Below are 15,045 nucleotides of genomic sequence, written 5' to 3' on the forward strand. Positions count from 1 at the left end.
GAGGTGACAGACTTCATCTAGAATGCCAACTATACAGTTGCTGACAGTGCAGCACCAAAAAGGGAGTATGAAGCTGGGATGGGGTCAGCTATTAGCTATATCTACCATGGACTGGCTCCAAAGAGGGCAATCATAGGGCAAGCTGCTAACCTTGTAAAGATGAGGAAACTAAAGCCCAGAGAGGTTAAATGAAATATGAGATGCATACTAAATAAATGGACCAGAACTCTAAGTCTCTTAGCTTCTGATATAGTGGTTTTTATCCTGAATCCTCCTGCTGTTCCTCTCTGATACATTTATTCAATATAAAATCCTTTAAATATAATAGGAAAAATCAAACCAATTAAAAATTAACTGAGAACAAACAAGTCCTCATAATTTCAAGTCCTGTAACAAAGACTTACATGCAAGTACATTCAGAGATTTAAATGAAGTCCACAAGCTCTAGGTTGTATCACTGTGATCAATGAAGGATCTCTGACTCAGATTGTTTTCTGACAATTTTACTTCATGGTGAGTTTTTCCATGTGACACTTTTTCTTTAGAGTTTAGCCATGATGACTCAGGGCACCTAGATGCTATGAAGGAGCTTTCAATTTAAGAAGTAGGAGGAGAATGAGGGGGCATATTGAATCATTAACATCCTACTCAGTTCTGACATCTAGCAAATCCTTTTTTGGAAGCCATTTTAAAGAGCTTCAGGAGGCAAATCCTGGCTGAAGACTTTAAAGACTGGTCTTTAAGTGCTGAACTACATGCAAATTAACTGGCATACAATTTCTAAAAGAGGCATAACCAAGAAGCTTTAGCAAAATGTGATTTTCTTTTTGTTTACTAAGTATCAGTGATGAATTATAAAAAAAGGTCTGGTGTCACTGAAGTAACAGATACGCTCTAGGATGAAGAGTTTAAGACACTAACTCAAAATTCACTGCTCCTTTGGTGAACTGAAAAAACTTAGTTCAAGGCTTGAATCATCCCACTTTAATGAAAATTACAGTAAAGCAGTTAAGTAAATTTAAAAAGCTTTCAGATACATGAAGCTTGTCTATATGACTGTGGTTTCTAATCAGAAGCAACCACTACTTTATAAAAGAAACCCACATCAACACACATTTTCTCATGAATGATAAACGTAACTAGTTTTGTAATCTGGAAGTTTTGGCCCTTTGGTAAATTTAAAGAATAGTAGTGAGAAACAATTCAAAGGAAAATCCATTATGTTAACTGTAATCTAAAATTAAAGAAAATCAGCTTTTAGTGCTTCCAGTACATGTAGCTCATTAAACTTGGCATAACCCAGAAGAACATGAGGTACTGTGGATATTATCTGCCAAGAACCAGGAATCCAACACTAAGGTTTTGAGGAACCAGCAAAGCACCTCCAATTGTTTTCACTTATTGTTAAAAAAATAAAGTTAATGGTGCCTTCTAAAGATTAAGCCAACTGATATGTTGAAACTACAATGAGCATTTAAAAACTGGCAACAAATCAGGGCCAATCACCTTATAATTAATTCCACGAAAGGACAGGGAAGTTATTAACTTGTTTACCACATTACTGATTTTTCTATCTTTTCCTCTTAACTGTCAAAAAGCATCTTAAGTTCAGACAGTTTTCTCCAAAGCCATTTATGATTAACTATTATTACAATGATGACGAAATCCCTGATTGAGGTTTTTGGAAAAGACAACATATACCAAGAGCTGAAAACAGCACTTGAAATTCCACTAGGCTAATAATTCTATCAAATTTTGCTAGTTTAGGTATAGGTTCTGGATGGATGCAGAATTAACTCATGAAGCTCTCAAACCAATGACTTTACTACTGTTTCCTACATTATTCATTTCAAAAAGTGCTATATCCTCTGTGTCACACAGTTATCTATTAGTGCCTCGCTGATGGAATATACCATCTCTCCAGTGTAACACACCCACACACAAAAAGGGAGAAAGGAAAGTTAAAAAGAAGCTAAATAGGTAAGACAAAAAGAGGATGAGTGTTATATTTGTCATGAATGTTATATTTGTTACTCCTTTTGAAGTATATAAAAGTACTCCTTTTATATTTGTGAAGACCCTGAATTCATTCCAAGCCCACTTTTAAGTATAAAAATGGGAGACGTGTAGAAAACATGACAGAAGAACAATGGGCACTAAAGCAAGTAAAGAAAGATAAACAAAGCCAGTGACAAAGTGAGGAAGAGATGAAAGTAAGAGAGAGGTGAAGTGAGAGAGGCAGAAATATGGAATACATGTATCTTGCAAAGCACAAGTTGAAAAAACCCTGGAAGCTGATGCTGCAAAAATCTACAGAGCTTAATAGACTGAATTTTCAAATAATTCTTCCTTACTGTTAATTAGCATCATCATTATTAATATTATCAATTCATCATTATTATTATTTCCCAAAATAAGTACAGGCTTTATCATGGTCACAAAGTTTAAGCCACCATGAAATTTAAGACGTACCTTTTACAAAGCAACTTTTTTTCTTGAAATGGAAGCTATATTATTATTACTATTCTCTACTTAATTTGTACATTTTATCTATTAAGTAGATCCAAGTTACAAGAATTATCCATGGTCACGTTTACTGTTTTGTGAGAGACGATTTTTTCTTTCCTTCCTTCCCTTCCCCTCCCCCTTTCTCTTCCTTGTCCATCATAAGTTATTTATTTCACAAAAATGGAAATGAAACACTGACTCATAATCCTACCAACAAACCAACAGACTGAAAGCTATTTCTAAAATGAGCCACACATCAGTATGGTCCCATCACAGAATTTCAAAATCCTTCATGAAAAAACTATTATTATTTTATTGTATTTTACAGATGAATCAAAGATAGCTTGGAAATACCTTCAGAATTAATGGAAAGCCCAAGAATTAAACATGGGCTCTGTGTTCATGCTAACAGGCTAGTGTTTAAACTATATTAAACAGGGGTGCCTGGGTGGCTCCATCAGTTAAGCGATCAAATCTTGATTTCAGCTCAGATCATGATCTCACCATTTGTGAGATCAAGCCCCACATCCAGCTCTGTGCTGATGGCGTGGAGCCTCCTTGGGGTTCTTTCTCTCCGCCCCTGCCCTACTCATGCTTGCTCTCTCAAAATAAATAAGTAAACAAACCAAAAAAAATACATTAAATAATCTAGCCTACCATCTCAATCTTAGTAGTAATATACAGTATATGAAGAAACGTTCTGGCTATCTACCTATATGTACATATACACATATATATACACCAAGAGGACCAATGAGTGAGTTAAAGAAATTAAAGAATTTTCTGGGGTGCCTGGGTGGCTCAGTCGGTTAAGCGGCCGACTTCGGCTCAGGTCATGATTTCGCGGTCTGTGAGTTCAAGCCCCGCGTCGGGCTCTGTGCTGACATCTCAGAGCCTGGAGCCTGTTTCAGATTCTGTGTCTCCCTCTCTGTGACCCTCCCCCGTTCATGCTCCGTCTCAAAAATAAATAAATGTTTAAAAAAAAAAAATTAAAAAAAAACCAAATAAATAGAAATTAAAGAATTTTCTGAAAAATGTTCAAAACAGGGAGTTTTGTTAAAGTATTCCTTATACTGTTATGTACTTATATTCTTAGTGGTCACTTTATGCAATTTATTTTATTTTATGAAAACATTTTTTTTCAAGTAATCTCTACATCAATGTGGGGCTCAAACTCACAGGCTTGAGATGGAGAGCTGCATGCTCTACTGACTGAGCCAGTCAGTCACCCCTGGAATTTACTATATATTAAAAAATTCTCAAATTCTACTTAATCCCATTAAATCCTATATATTATTGGTTAAAGATACAGAAGAAAATATTGTACCCTCCTATTATGCATAGTTAACTAAAAAAAAATGGTTTTCTTTATTATTCAATGTTATCCATAAAGTAAAAATCATTGAAATAAGTTTAGTTTCTCAGTTTGGAAAACTTATTCCTAGAAAAAATGAAAATCATTTATCATTTTAAATCATTTAGTGTCAAATCATTCAAAACTAGAAATCCCTACATGTATACTGTCCTATCAGTAGAAGATTTTTAAAGTCCATATTCACGCAGGGTTTTTTTGAGGGAGTCTTTCAAACGTTTGAAGGATGGGTTCAATTTTTCTGTAACAATACAGATTTAAATACAGTTCTTTATGGGAAATCATTATGTTCTGGAAGCAACTATTAATCTGAGAAATGAAGCATGAATATAAGACTTGAGAGCCAGATTAGTCTCTAACACTAAATGTGTGCTGGTCTTTCAATTCTCCTAGTGTATGCCATAGCAACAAGAAAGTTATACAACTTCATTACATTATAAATGCCATCTCTTCAGTCTTAAATGCCTGACACAGAAACTTATCTGCAGTGACTGTTTTGAGTGGTTAATTATTAAGAAGTATGTATAGTCTTGTGTGTATGTACACGTATGTGTTTCAATGCACCAGACAAAACACAAATATCTAAATGAGTGTAATAGTCTCTTCCATATCAGTCACTCTCAGAGGTTAGATCCTTATTCCAAATGATGCTACAATTGTCCACAACATTATTGAAACTCCTTTTCAGTCTATGGGTAGACCTGATTTTTAAGAAACCATAATTGCCTTCTTAAAGAGGATCTGAATTTTAGAAATAGCCTGAAGTTATTTCTTATTTTCTTTCCGTCTTTCTTTCTTTCTGTCCTCTCTGAGTCATATCTGATAAATGAAATATCATGTCCTTATACCTCCTTTTCCCCTAAAAACACGGGGCAAATATATAGTACTGAGCTATTTTCATGTGTGGCTCTTAAACTGGCTTAAAAGGCAATTACCAAAATAAAAAAAAAAAAGTAGTTCCAAAAATATTTTGAGTAATACTAGTATCATTGAAGTAAGTGTATAGATAGCTCCCAGGGTGACTAAAGCAGACATATTTTAGGTAAGTATAAAATAAATGTCCTTACTTTAAAGCAAGGATAGATAATTAACCAGGCCCCACACAATCTGGTCTCCTGGCCCCTCCCTTTACCTTTCTGACCCTATCTCCGGCTACTCTCTCATTCTAACCCAGCCACACTGGTCGTCCTGTAGTTTCTTGCACAGTCAAGATCCTCTACCTCAGGGCCAAGGTACATGCCCTTCTCTGTTCCTCCACCCTGCTCCAGGATTATCTGCAAGGCTGACTCCCCCTCACCTACCTCAGGTCTTTCTCAATGAGGTGTGTTCTGCCATGCTCCTCCCATCCCATACTCACATCCCACCTGGTCCCTTTTCCCCTTCTCTATCTTCTCCCGTGTGTGTGTGTGTGTGTGTGTGTGTGTGTGTGTGTGTGTAACACTGTTCATTACAGAAATTTTCAAACATACACAAAAGTAGAGAGAATATGAGAAATCTCAGGTATCCATCATCTACCTTCAACAATTCTCAATACATGGCCAATCTTGTTTCATCAATGCTCCTCTCCCCTCCAAATTATTTTGGAGCAAAAATCCAGACATGATATTTTAATTAATAAATACACTAGATCCCTAAAAGTTAAGGCTGCTTGTTTAAAACCCAGAATACATTATCACACCTACAAAAATTAACAATTCCTTTTAATCAAATATTCAATGTCCAAACTTCCCCTATTTTTCATAAATACCTTTTTACAGTTCGCTTGCTCAAAGCAGGATCTAACTCAGGTCCATATACTGCATTTAGTGGATATGTCTCTGAAGTCTCTTTTAATCTTAGAGCTTCCTCTCCATTTCTTATTTCTCATTTATTTCTTGAGGAAATGAGTTCATTTATCCTTAAAACATGAAATTTTTTATTTATTTTATTGCCTGTGTCTCAGAGCTTTTAATTTTAATTTGCGTGAATGGTATCAGCATCTAGACCAGTGCCTGACCCATAAAAGACAACCAATAAATACTTACTGAATGAATATTTGGCGTTCATGCCAAAAGTCCACTGCCCACCCAATAGCAGAAACTGCTAATCACAGCACTCTTTCCTGTTGAGTCTGAACTAGGACTCCCAGTTTTCTAAATATAGTCCAGGGAGCCACCACCAAGCAATCAGATTTGGTACCCAAGGTGAAATCTATTTGCTGTCCCTGCTTTACCTCCCTTCTTTCAAAATAAGTGTACTTCCATCTCCAAAACAGATTCAATGGCCCCTGTATGTTGAAATTTAGCTGAAGTTTAGCATAATAAATGACTGTATTTCTTGTCAAGTATGTGTAAACATTTCTTAGCTTATTTTAGACAATTTAGGGGAGAAAGCATATTGTAGCCAAAAAATGATACAAAAAGAAACTGCAGAAGATGGTGGGAAACTAGGGGTAATACATATTTTTAGAATTAGCAACATCCCAAGAGGTTCATTATAGAAGAAAAATCAGTAATAAATTCTTTGAAAAGGAAGTAGATTACATGTGTATTGAATTTGGAACTTTTTTTTAAAACTACAGGAATGGTCAAGATTAACTGGGGAATAACAAATGTCATAATTTTCTCATTTACAGGCAACAACAACATATTCTATTTTTCTGTAAACGGTATTTTGAGGTGTATAAAAGTCTTACAGAGGTAATGCAAGTAGTACTATGTAAAATTCTACTTCTCTGAAACAGTTCATTGTGGCAAAAAAAAATTCTAAAACATCATGTATATGTTCTGAAAAAATAACCACATCTTCTTAGACTTACTTATAATTCATTTCTCTTAAATTACCTAACAAATCTCTTTTCCTCAACTTTATTTCTGAAGGAAGCTATGGTAATTGAAAGGTTCCAATCAGATGTTCATATGTTTTGATTACTTATTTCTATTTAAAAAGAAAAAAAAATCAGAAATTCCCCGATGTTCACTCAAGAAATCTTTTTTTTTTCTTCAATGTTTATTTATTTTGCAGAGACAGAGACAAAGCGTGAGCTTTGTAGAGAGGGGTAGAGAGAGGGAGACACAGAATCCAAAGCAGGTTCCAGGCTCTGAGCTGTCAGCACAGAACCCAACATGGGGTTCAAACTCAGGAACTATGAGATCACGAGCTGAAGTCGGATGCTTAACCGACTGAGCCACTCAGGCACCCCTCACTCAAGAAATCTTGTACTTTCTCTTTATTACTTGCAAAGTAATACAGCCATAACAACAAAAATTATGTAGGACCTACTAAGGGTAACATGTTAAACAATTATTTTCAACCTCTGGAAAGAAAAAGAAGTGGTCTTTCAAGATAATGTAAGAAAAACCTAGTGGCATAACTTGAAATTATATCTAGTTCTTTCAGTGACCAATATTTCTTGTTCTGAGATTTCCATACATTAGCGTGGGGAAAATCTTCTCTGGCAGAGGCTAAACTTAAAGAAAAACAATGACCGCCTCCTCCCCCACTACCACATGTGTAAAAAAAAAATCTCCAACAACCCAAATCCCTTGAAAGAATGATTTCTATTTACTTTCCTTGTGTAACATATTTAGAGGAAATCTGGAAAAGATGGCTAGAAATCTATAAACAGAAACTGCTAAGTGGAATTCACTGTTTATAGACTTTAGCTAGAATTTTGTCCCTTATATAATGCCAGGAATCTTTTATATTGTACTTTTTAAAAACATCTTCATCAGGTTTCTTTCTGTTGATTTTCTTCTTCCTTCTTTCAACTGGCTTTTAAATTTGTTTTATTCTCTTCAATGAAAAGACATAAACGTAACTTTTGGAATAACATGATTTTTTCCAAAGAAAGTCCTGGAACCAACCATCTTAATGCCATCATATACCTGACGTTTTGAAATTTTAATATACACTGCATAGCTAAAATATATGTAATAAAATAATCCATACAAGCCTTTCTGATTTCATAAATACTAGGATAACTTTATACTGATGTGCAATGGCAAGATGTATGTGTGTGAGAATGTTAGAAAGATAGTTTTCAGGGCACCTGGGTGGCTCAGTAAGTTAACCATCTGACTCCTGATTTTGGCTCAGGTCACGATCTCTCGGTTCATGGGTTTGAGCCCAGCTTTGGGCTCTGTGCTGGGGCGCAGAGCCTGCTTGGGATTCTCTCTCTGCCTCTCCCCTGCATGTGCTCTCTCTCTCTCTCTCTCAAAAATAAATAAATAGACATTAAAAAGAAAAAAAAAAGATAGTTTTCAATTCTAAGTTTGGGCTTAAAATCTTTATTAGCTCCAGAAGTTTCTGTGTGCAACCAGTTGTTCACAAAGCAGAATTGGCATAGAAAAGTCCTTATCATCTGACCCACCGGACAGTATTAATGTGGCACATTCTAAATGACAAGACTCTGAACATACAAGTGACATTACAACAACCTGAAAAGAAGCTGAAACGACGTCAAAGAGCAATGTACGGAGGCTTCCCCTTGAAACGTGCCTGTTTAGCATTTGGCAGTACCAGACTCAGTTCCCTGCCCTGTACTTTTCTGCCATTTCTTTAAGGGGTCCCAAAGATATCAGGAAACCCGCAGTGCCAGCCTTGGCCAGTCGACACTAACTTCTGCCTTTGGACTCCACTGATTGAGCCAAGAGGTCCTGTTAGTAGCTTCCTTTAAAGTACAAACGCCTCTGGTAAATTTGGTTTGTAAAAGCTACAGAAAAAAGTTCATCGTAAGCAACTGCAAGGTCACTGAAATGACAATTTTAAAGAGAGCACAGATTCTTCCCCTTCCCCCCAAATCTGTCACTAAGGCACAATTTCTAGCTTTTTTTCAAATCAATAAGTACTACTATTATTGCATTACAGCACCTCTAAAACATTAATGAAAACCCAAGTGAACGTTTTCTCTTTAAAGTGTCAATTTATTAGATGAGGCATTAAAACCACTCCACTACATGCAACTTTCCGTACATTTAACTGTTCTACTTCCAATCGTTTGCTTTAAACTGAAGATCTCTTTAAACATCCCACAGGATGGGGACAGGTTAGAGGATTTGGGAGAAAAATCAAAAAAACAAACGTCTCACTTTCTTTTTCTGATGGAACCCCCAGGATCTAAATTCTGGGGGCAACTGTATCACAAAAAATTAAATTCAACAGTAATAGGTAAAAGTATTCACTACAGTTCTGATCATTATTCATCTCAAGAAATAAATAGTAGAAATGATGCTTCACTTAAATTTTTGGTACCATCCAGTTTGGTTCAACTACCAAAAATAAACTTGTCCTCAGAATTAAGCATTCTCTTCCAGAAGAGGCTGTTGGTGTGAATAAAAAAAACAAAAGGAATTCATATGATCTATTTGTACAATAAAGACAATGTTTTGCGATGTAAATTTGATCACTTTGAGAAAACATTTCCTGTTTTAAAGAAAACATCATAAGCTCAAGCAGAAGAACTGAAGAAACTAAACCTTCTCCACAATTCAAAAATTTAAATTCACACTACAAATTAAAAAACAAACAAACACCTTACATCTCTCCTCAGTTATAATACATATTCAAAGTAGAAAAAGACAAAGCCAGTTCTGAAACAAAAGATCAGCTGCTATGAAAACAAAATAACATTTTTGCAGAGAAGGAAAAGTACACAGCTTTGAACCAAAACAAACAGATGACCTTTTCATACACTTAGAGCTTCAGTTCTTTGCACATCGAGTACCTTATGGGTAAAATGCTCACTCAATTATTTGTTAACATACTGTTTGATGATTAAACGATGGGAAGGCTGTTGATGCTGTTAAAACCAAGATACATCTCCTCGTGTGTAGTGATTAAAATCTGTCAAATTCACATTAAAAAAAAAAAAGAAAGAAAAACCCTCTGTCCTCCTGCTCCCCCATCACTGCACTCTTGCCTCATAAAAGACCTGCATGTACAAAAATAAAAGTAGATGGTGGGGTGGGTTTATGATTTACAGTATTTTCCACACTCAAAGCATTTTTCAAGAGTCCTTTGAGGTTTTAAGATTCAAACACTATGCAAGAATTATTGTTTGAACTACCTAACAATTACCCAGACTTCTTTTAGACTTCAGTTAACCTTTAACTAAAATGAGCATCTATAACTTTTCCACGGGGCATCGGAGAACGAGTTCTTACTCATAAATGCTTTCAGGTCCTCAGACACCAGGCGCGGTGGAAGATGAAGAGTATCCATCAATTAGAGAGCTCTTCCGGAGCTCAGTTTACCCACTTAGGAATACGGGCGTATTAACTTGTTTCGTGGGGACCACGAAGGTGTAATTAATTAGTGTTTTTAAACGCTCCGAGATCCAGAGATGAAAGGAAATTCGAGAGACACGCAGAGAAGATGACAATAATCACAACAATAAAAAGAATGACTAACTTGGAAGTGTGTTATGTAAGGAAGGAGAAAGAAGTTAGCAGATTCGCACAAACAAAAGAAAAGCCCACCGCCCCCTTTGTTTCTCTTTCATTTCCCTCTTCCTTCCCGCCCCCGCGGAGCTCCCCTCCCGCAGCAGGCGGCCCCGCGCGGGGCGCGGGGCTCGGAATTGGCCGCCGCGCGCGGGGCTCCGAGGTGGAGGGGGAGGGCGCGCTGGGCCGGCTCCTGACAAAGGCGCTTCCTCCTGCGAGGGCGCGGGATGCGGGAGCCGCAAACTCCGTTCCCGGCCGCCTCGAGCGCGGGGGCGCGCAGGCGGGCGGGGAGAGCCTGCCGGCCGCCCCCGGCAACCGCCGAGGAAGTTGCGCGCCCGCCTTGCCCGCACCCCTCGTTGGCCTCGCCACCATCCCTTCCGTGGCCCGCCGCGGCCGCACTCACCGGACAATTACTGGTGGCCGCAATCCAGCACGGCCCCGAGACCCGGAGCGAGGGGGTGAGAGGTGTGCGTACGCGAGGAGCGCGAGCAGACAGCCCAGCGTTCTGCCGCCGCCTTCTACACGAGCCGGCCAAGCCCCGCGAGGGAAGTTGGCCACGGAGCCGAGCGCTGAGGAGCCGCGGGCGGAGGGAGAGGCACGGAGCCCGCTTTGTGGTGCGCTTCCGAAGGGCTCGAGGCAAAACCGAACGCGCGGCGCCGCTGGTGCTGCTGGTGGAGGCGGCGGCCGCGGCGGCGCCCCCCGACGGTCCCTCCGCCTCACACCGCTCTGGGTCACTGACACACACTCGGAGGGAGGGGAGGGGACTAGCAGGAGGGCGGGGCGGGAGGGAGGAGACAAGGCAGGGCCACAGCGGGAGGCGGTGACGCGGCATCGAGTGGTCTCTTGGGAGTTGTAGTTCTCCGACTGAAGGAAAAAAGGGATACATCGTGGTTGAGGAAGCGTACCGGCTCTCACTGCACTGCGCATGCTCGGGGAGAGGCTCAGCCCCCTGCTGTTACTATGGTCACCGACACACTGAGTAAGAGAACGTGTTCTTTGCTGCTGCTGGCTGAACAAGGGCCTTCTTGTCTCAAGGTGCTGTTAGGGACCCCGCCCTCAGCTAGTCCTTCCTACTTCGCTCCACCCCCAACTTCTAACCTCACCACTCACAAGTGCCTACTGAAGTCTGACTTCCTGTCGATATTTCGGTCTTCCCTCCTGCCTGATTTTCTGTCACAAATACCCATTTCCCTCCCTTCCCTCAAACGAGTCCTCTCTGCCTTAAATTCAAGTTTGTTTTTTACCTAAGACTTGTAGAGATGTAGTTGCTTCCAGTAACTGAACAATTAAGTGATAACTGTTAAGAACATCCACTGTCAGAATCCCATAATGTTTTCACCTAATTAGTCACATCAAACTTTAAGGCCAGCAAAGGTAAAAGTTCAGGATATTAAGGATATTTCACTTGCTTGGTGTAAAATAATCCAGATTGGATTATTTTGAGGCCTATGACTTTTAAGAAATATTCATAAATTCAAAAGATATGGGAAGTTGAAAATGGTTCACTTTTTACATATATTGGCAAACTTTCATCTGGCAGTAACAAAAGTCTGAGTATGCTGTTGGGCTGGTCAGCTAAGTCTACACCCATACAGGGCACCCAGGTGTGAATAGGTGGTGGAGGAGGGTGATGAAAGGCAGTACACAGTTACTGGATCTCAGAAGAACTACAGGCAACCTGTCCCAAACTCTTTTGGTTTCCTTCTCTGCCTGTCTAGAAACCCATACCCTGGAAGAGAAAGATTAATGTTTATAAATCAGAAACACATGTAGAGGAAGAAAAATTGAGGTTTTCAAATAGAATCTCAAGATCAGAAATCCTTGTGTTTGTAGACCACATAAGTACTCATTTACTGAGTTGGGGCGCCTGGTGGCTCAGTTGGTTAAGCGTCCGACTTCGGCTCAGGTCATGATCTCATGGTTTGTGGGTTCGCGCACCGTGTGGGGCTCTGTGCTGACAGCTCAGAGCCTGGAGCCTGCTTTGGATTCTGTGTCTCTCCGTCTCTTGCCCCTTCCCCTGCTCATGCTTTGTGTCTCTCTGTCTCTCAATGATAAATAAACGTTACAAAAAAATTCAAAAACAACAGCAACAAAAAACATTTACTGAGTATACTCCATCCCAGGCACTTTATTCTCAGAAATGGAGATACAAGAATGTGAAGGAAACATTCCTTGTTTTCAAAGTGCTTGCTATGCAGAGAGGAGACAGGTAAATAAATGGACTCACTGTGACAGATACCATAACAGGAAAGCACATCAGGTGCTTTGATACACAGCTGCCCCAGACTCAAGCAAGGTCGGGAGATGCTTCCAAGAACATTTGAACCTGAAGATGACTACGAGTTAGTATGTTTGTGTGTTTTGGTAGAGGAAGGGGAAGAGAGAAATGGGTGGGAGCACTTAGGAGTGGAGGTGGAGGGCAACAAGAGCAAAGCACTAGAGGCACGAGACCAAACAGTGTTTTGGTTCAGCAAAGAATTCGGCATTGCTGGTAGAATAGGGTTGAGGGAGTGGTGAGAGGAGACACAGAAAAGGTAAGGGAGACAGCTTAGATCATGAAGAATCTTATACAATATGCTAAGGAATGTGAACTCTTTTCTGGAAGCAATGGAAACTCATGCCAGGACTGTAAGCAGATGAAATGTTGATTAAGCTATGTATTTTAGAAATGAATTTTATGCATTTAAAAAAAGATGAGAGCCTGAACTAAGACATTTTCAGTCTCAAGAGACAGAACTCAGGGTAATCAGACACTATTTAAGAGATAGAATTAATAGAACCTAGTGAGCAATTGCCTGTGTTTGGGGGTGAAGGGTGAAGGAAAGTTATCAATTATGATGCTTTTGGTTGCAAGCAGCAAAAACTCACTCTAACTGGGTTAACCAATAAACCAATATTACCTGTCTAGATAGAAAGCCCAGTGAAAAGGTGGGCTATGGAGCTGAATGATTCAGCAGTTAAATGATGCCATTAAGGACATGTTTCTCTCTTGTTTTGTTGCTTTTCCATCCTTAATATTAGCTTTATTTATATTTTTTATCAAAGCAGGAGTGGGGAAGGGGCAGAGAGAGAGGGAGACACAGAATCCAAAGCAGGCTCCAGGTTCTGAGCTGTCAGCACAGTACCCGATGCAGGGCTCAAACTCACAAACTGTTGAGATCATGACCTGAGATGAAGTCGGGCACTTAACTGACGGAGCCATGCAGGTGCCCCAGTATTAGCTTTATTTTGACCATATAAGATAGTGACCAGAAATTCCTGTGGTTTTAAGTTTCACCATCCAGGTATATGAAAAGAAGAAAAAGGAGTAATTTTTGAAAACTCTTTTAGAAAGGAGAGAAAACATCTTACACCTTACTCAAAAGCCTCAAGAATTGGTTCATGTCTCTATGTATGGCCAGGGGATGGCATAAGGCTAATCATCTTAGGATAAAGACAAATGCTCTGCCCCTAGATCCAAAGGAGTCAGTTTCCCCCAAAGTTGTGATGAGGAGGTATGGCTCTCCCAAAGAAAACTAAAGTGATTGCCCAGAAAAAGTAGAACGGAGGCTGATAGGGAGGGGGGGAGCACAACAATATGTATGACAAGGAAGGAGAAAGATGACTCAGATTTCTGAGCTAGTGATGCCATTCACTGAGTTAGGGAATGCAGGAGATTGAACAGCTTTTGAGGGGGAATTTGATTAATTCACTCTGGATATGTTGAGTTTGAGACAACTCTGGACATCTCTGTGGAGACGTGGAGTAGGCAGTTATATATGTATGACTCTAGTGCTCTAAAGAGAGATCTGGACAGTAGAAGATATAACTGGAATATACCATCATATAGATGGTAGTTGAAATTATGAGAATAGATGAAATTGCCCACAGGGAGTATATACAGCAGAAAAGGAGGAATCAGTAATAGCACCCTGGGGAGCATCAACACTTAAGGAGTAAATAGGAAGATCTTGAAAATGCCTGGGAGCTAGCAAGAGAACTAGGACAGACAAAGAAGTAAAAAAATGTAATCTGTAACCAGGATAAAAGTCAATCGACACAAACAAAGCCAGATATTACACAGTTGGTAGAATTAGCCATCAACAACATTAAAAGTTATTATAAATATGCTCCATATGCTGAAAGAGAGAAATTAAAGATATTAAAAAAATGGGATTTCTACGGGCATAAAAATTTCACTGGATGGGATTAACACTCAAACGGATTAGACACTCAGATGAAAGGATTAGTAAACTTGAAGACATAGCAGTAGAATCCAGCCAAGGTAAAAAGTAAACCAAGAAAAAAACAAGAACAAAAACAAGAAAAAAAGATTCTCAGTGATCTGCAGGATAATACCAACAATTCTAATTTTTGTGCAACTAGAGTTCCAGATGACAGAAGGGTGAGAAGGGGTGACAGAAAAATTATTTGAAGTAATATAGCTAAAAATTTGATAAAAATTACAAACCCAGAGACTCAAAAAGTTCAGTGAGCCCTAAGCAGGGTAAACACACACATTTATACACACTCACAAAACCACTGCAAAAGACATCATCATTACATCGTTGAAGACTAGTGATAAGAAGAAAATATTAAAAGCAGCCAGTGGGAAGAAAGGTACATTATATATAGAGAAACAAAGACAAAAATCAATAAACTAATCAGAGACTATGCAAGTCAGAAGACAATAAAAGGCATTTTAAAAAGTGCTGAAAGAAAAAAAATCTGTCATATAGAATCCTATATTTAGAGAAAATATCTTTC

General features: G+C 39.1%; 1 protein-coding gene across 1 annotated transcript in view; it reads right to left on the bottom strand.

Moving 5' to 3' along the window:
- The window catches only part of PELI1 (pellino E3 ubiquitin protein ligase 1), a 59,446-nt gene extending 48,385 nt beyond the window's left edge, over positions 1–11,061 (bottom strand). Inside the window, 1 exon segment of the mRNA XM_030310696.1 lies at positions 10,703–11,061. The gene's annotated coding sequence lies outside the window, so the exon portion shown is untranslated.
- Between the last annotated feature and the right edge of the window lie 3,984 nt (positions 11,062–15,045).

This window comes from Lynx canadensis, chromosome A3 (genome assembly GCF_007474595.2).
Source record: "Lynx canadensis isolate LIC74 chromosome A3, mLynCan4.pri.v2, whole genome shotgun sequence".
In the NCBI taxonomy this organism is placed as follows: domain Eukaryota; kingdom Metazoa; phylum Chordata; class Mammalia; order Carnivora; family Felidae; genus Lynx; species Lynx canadensis.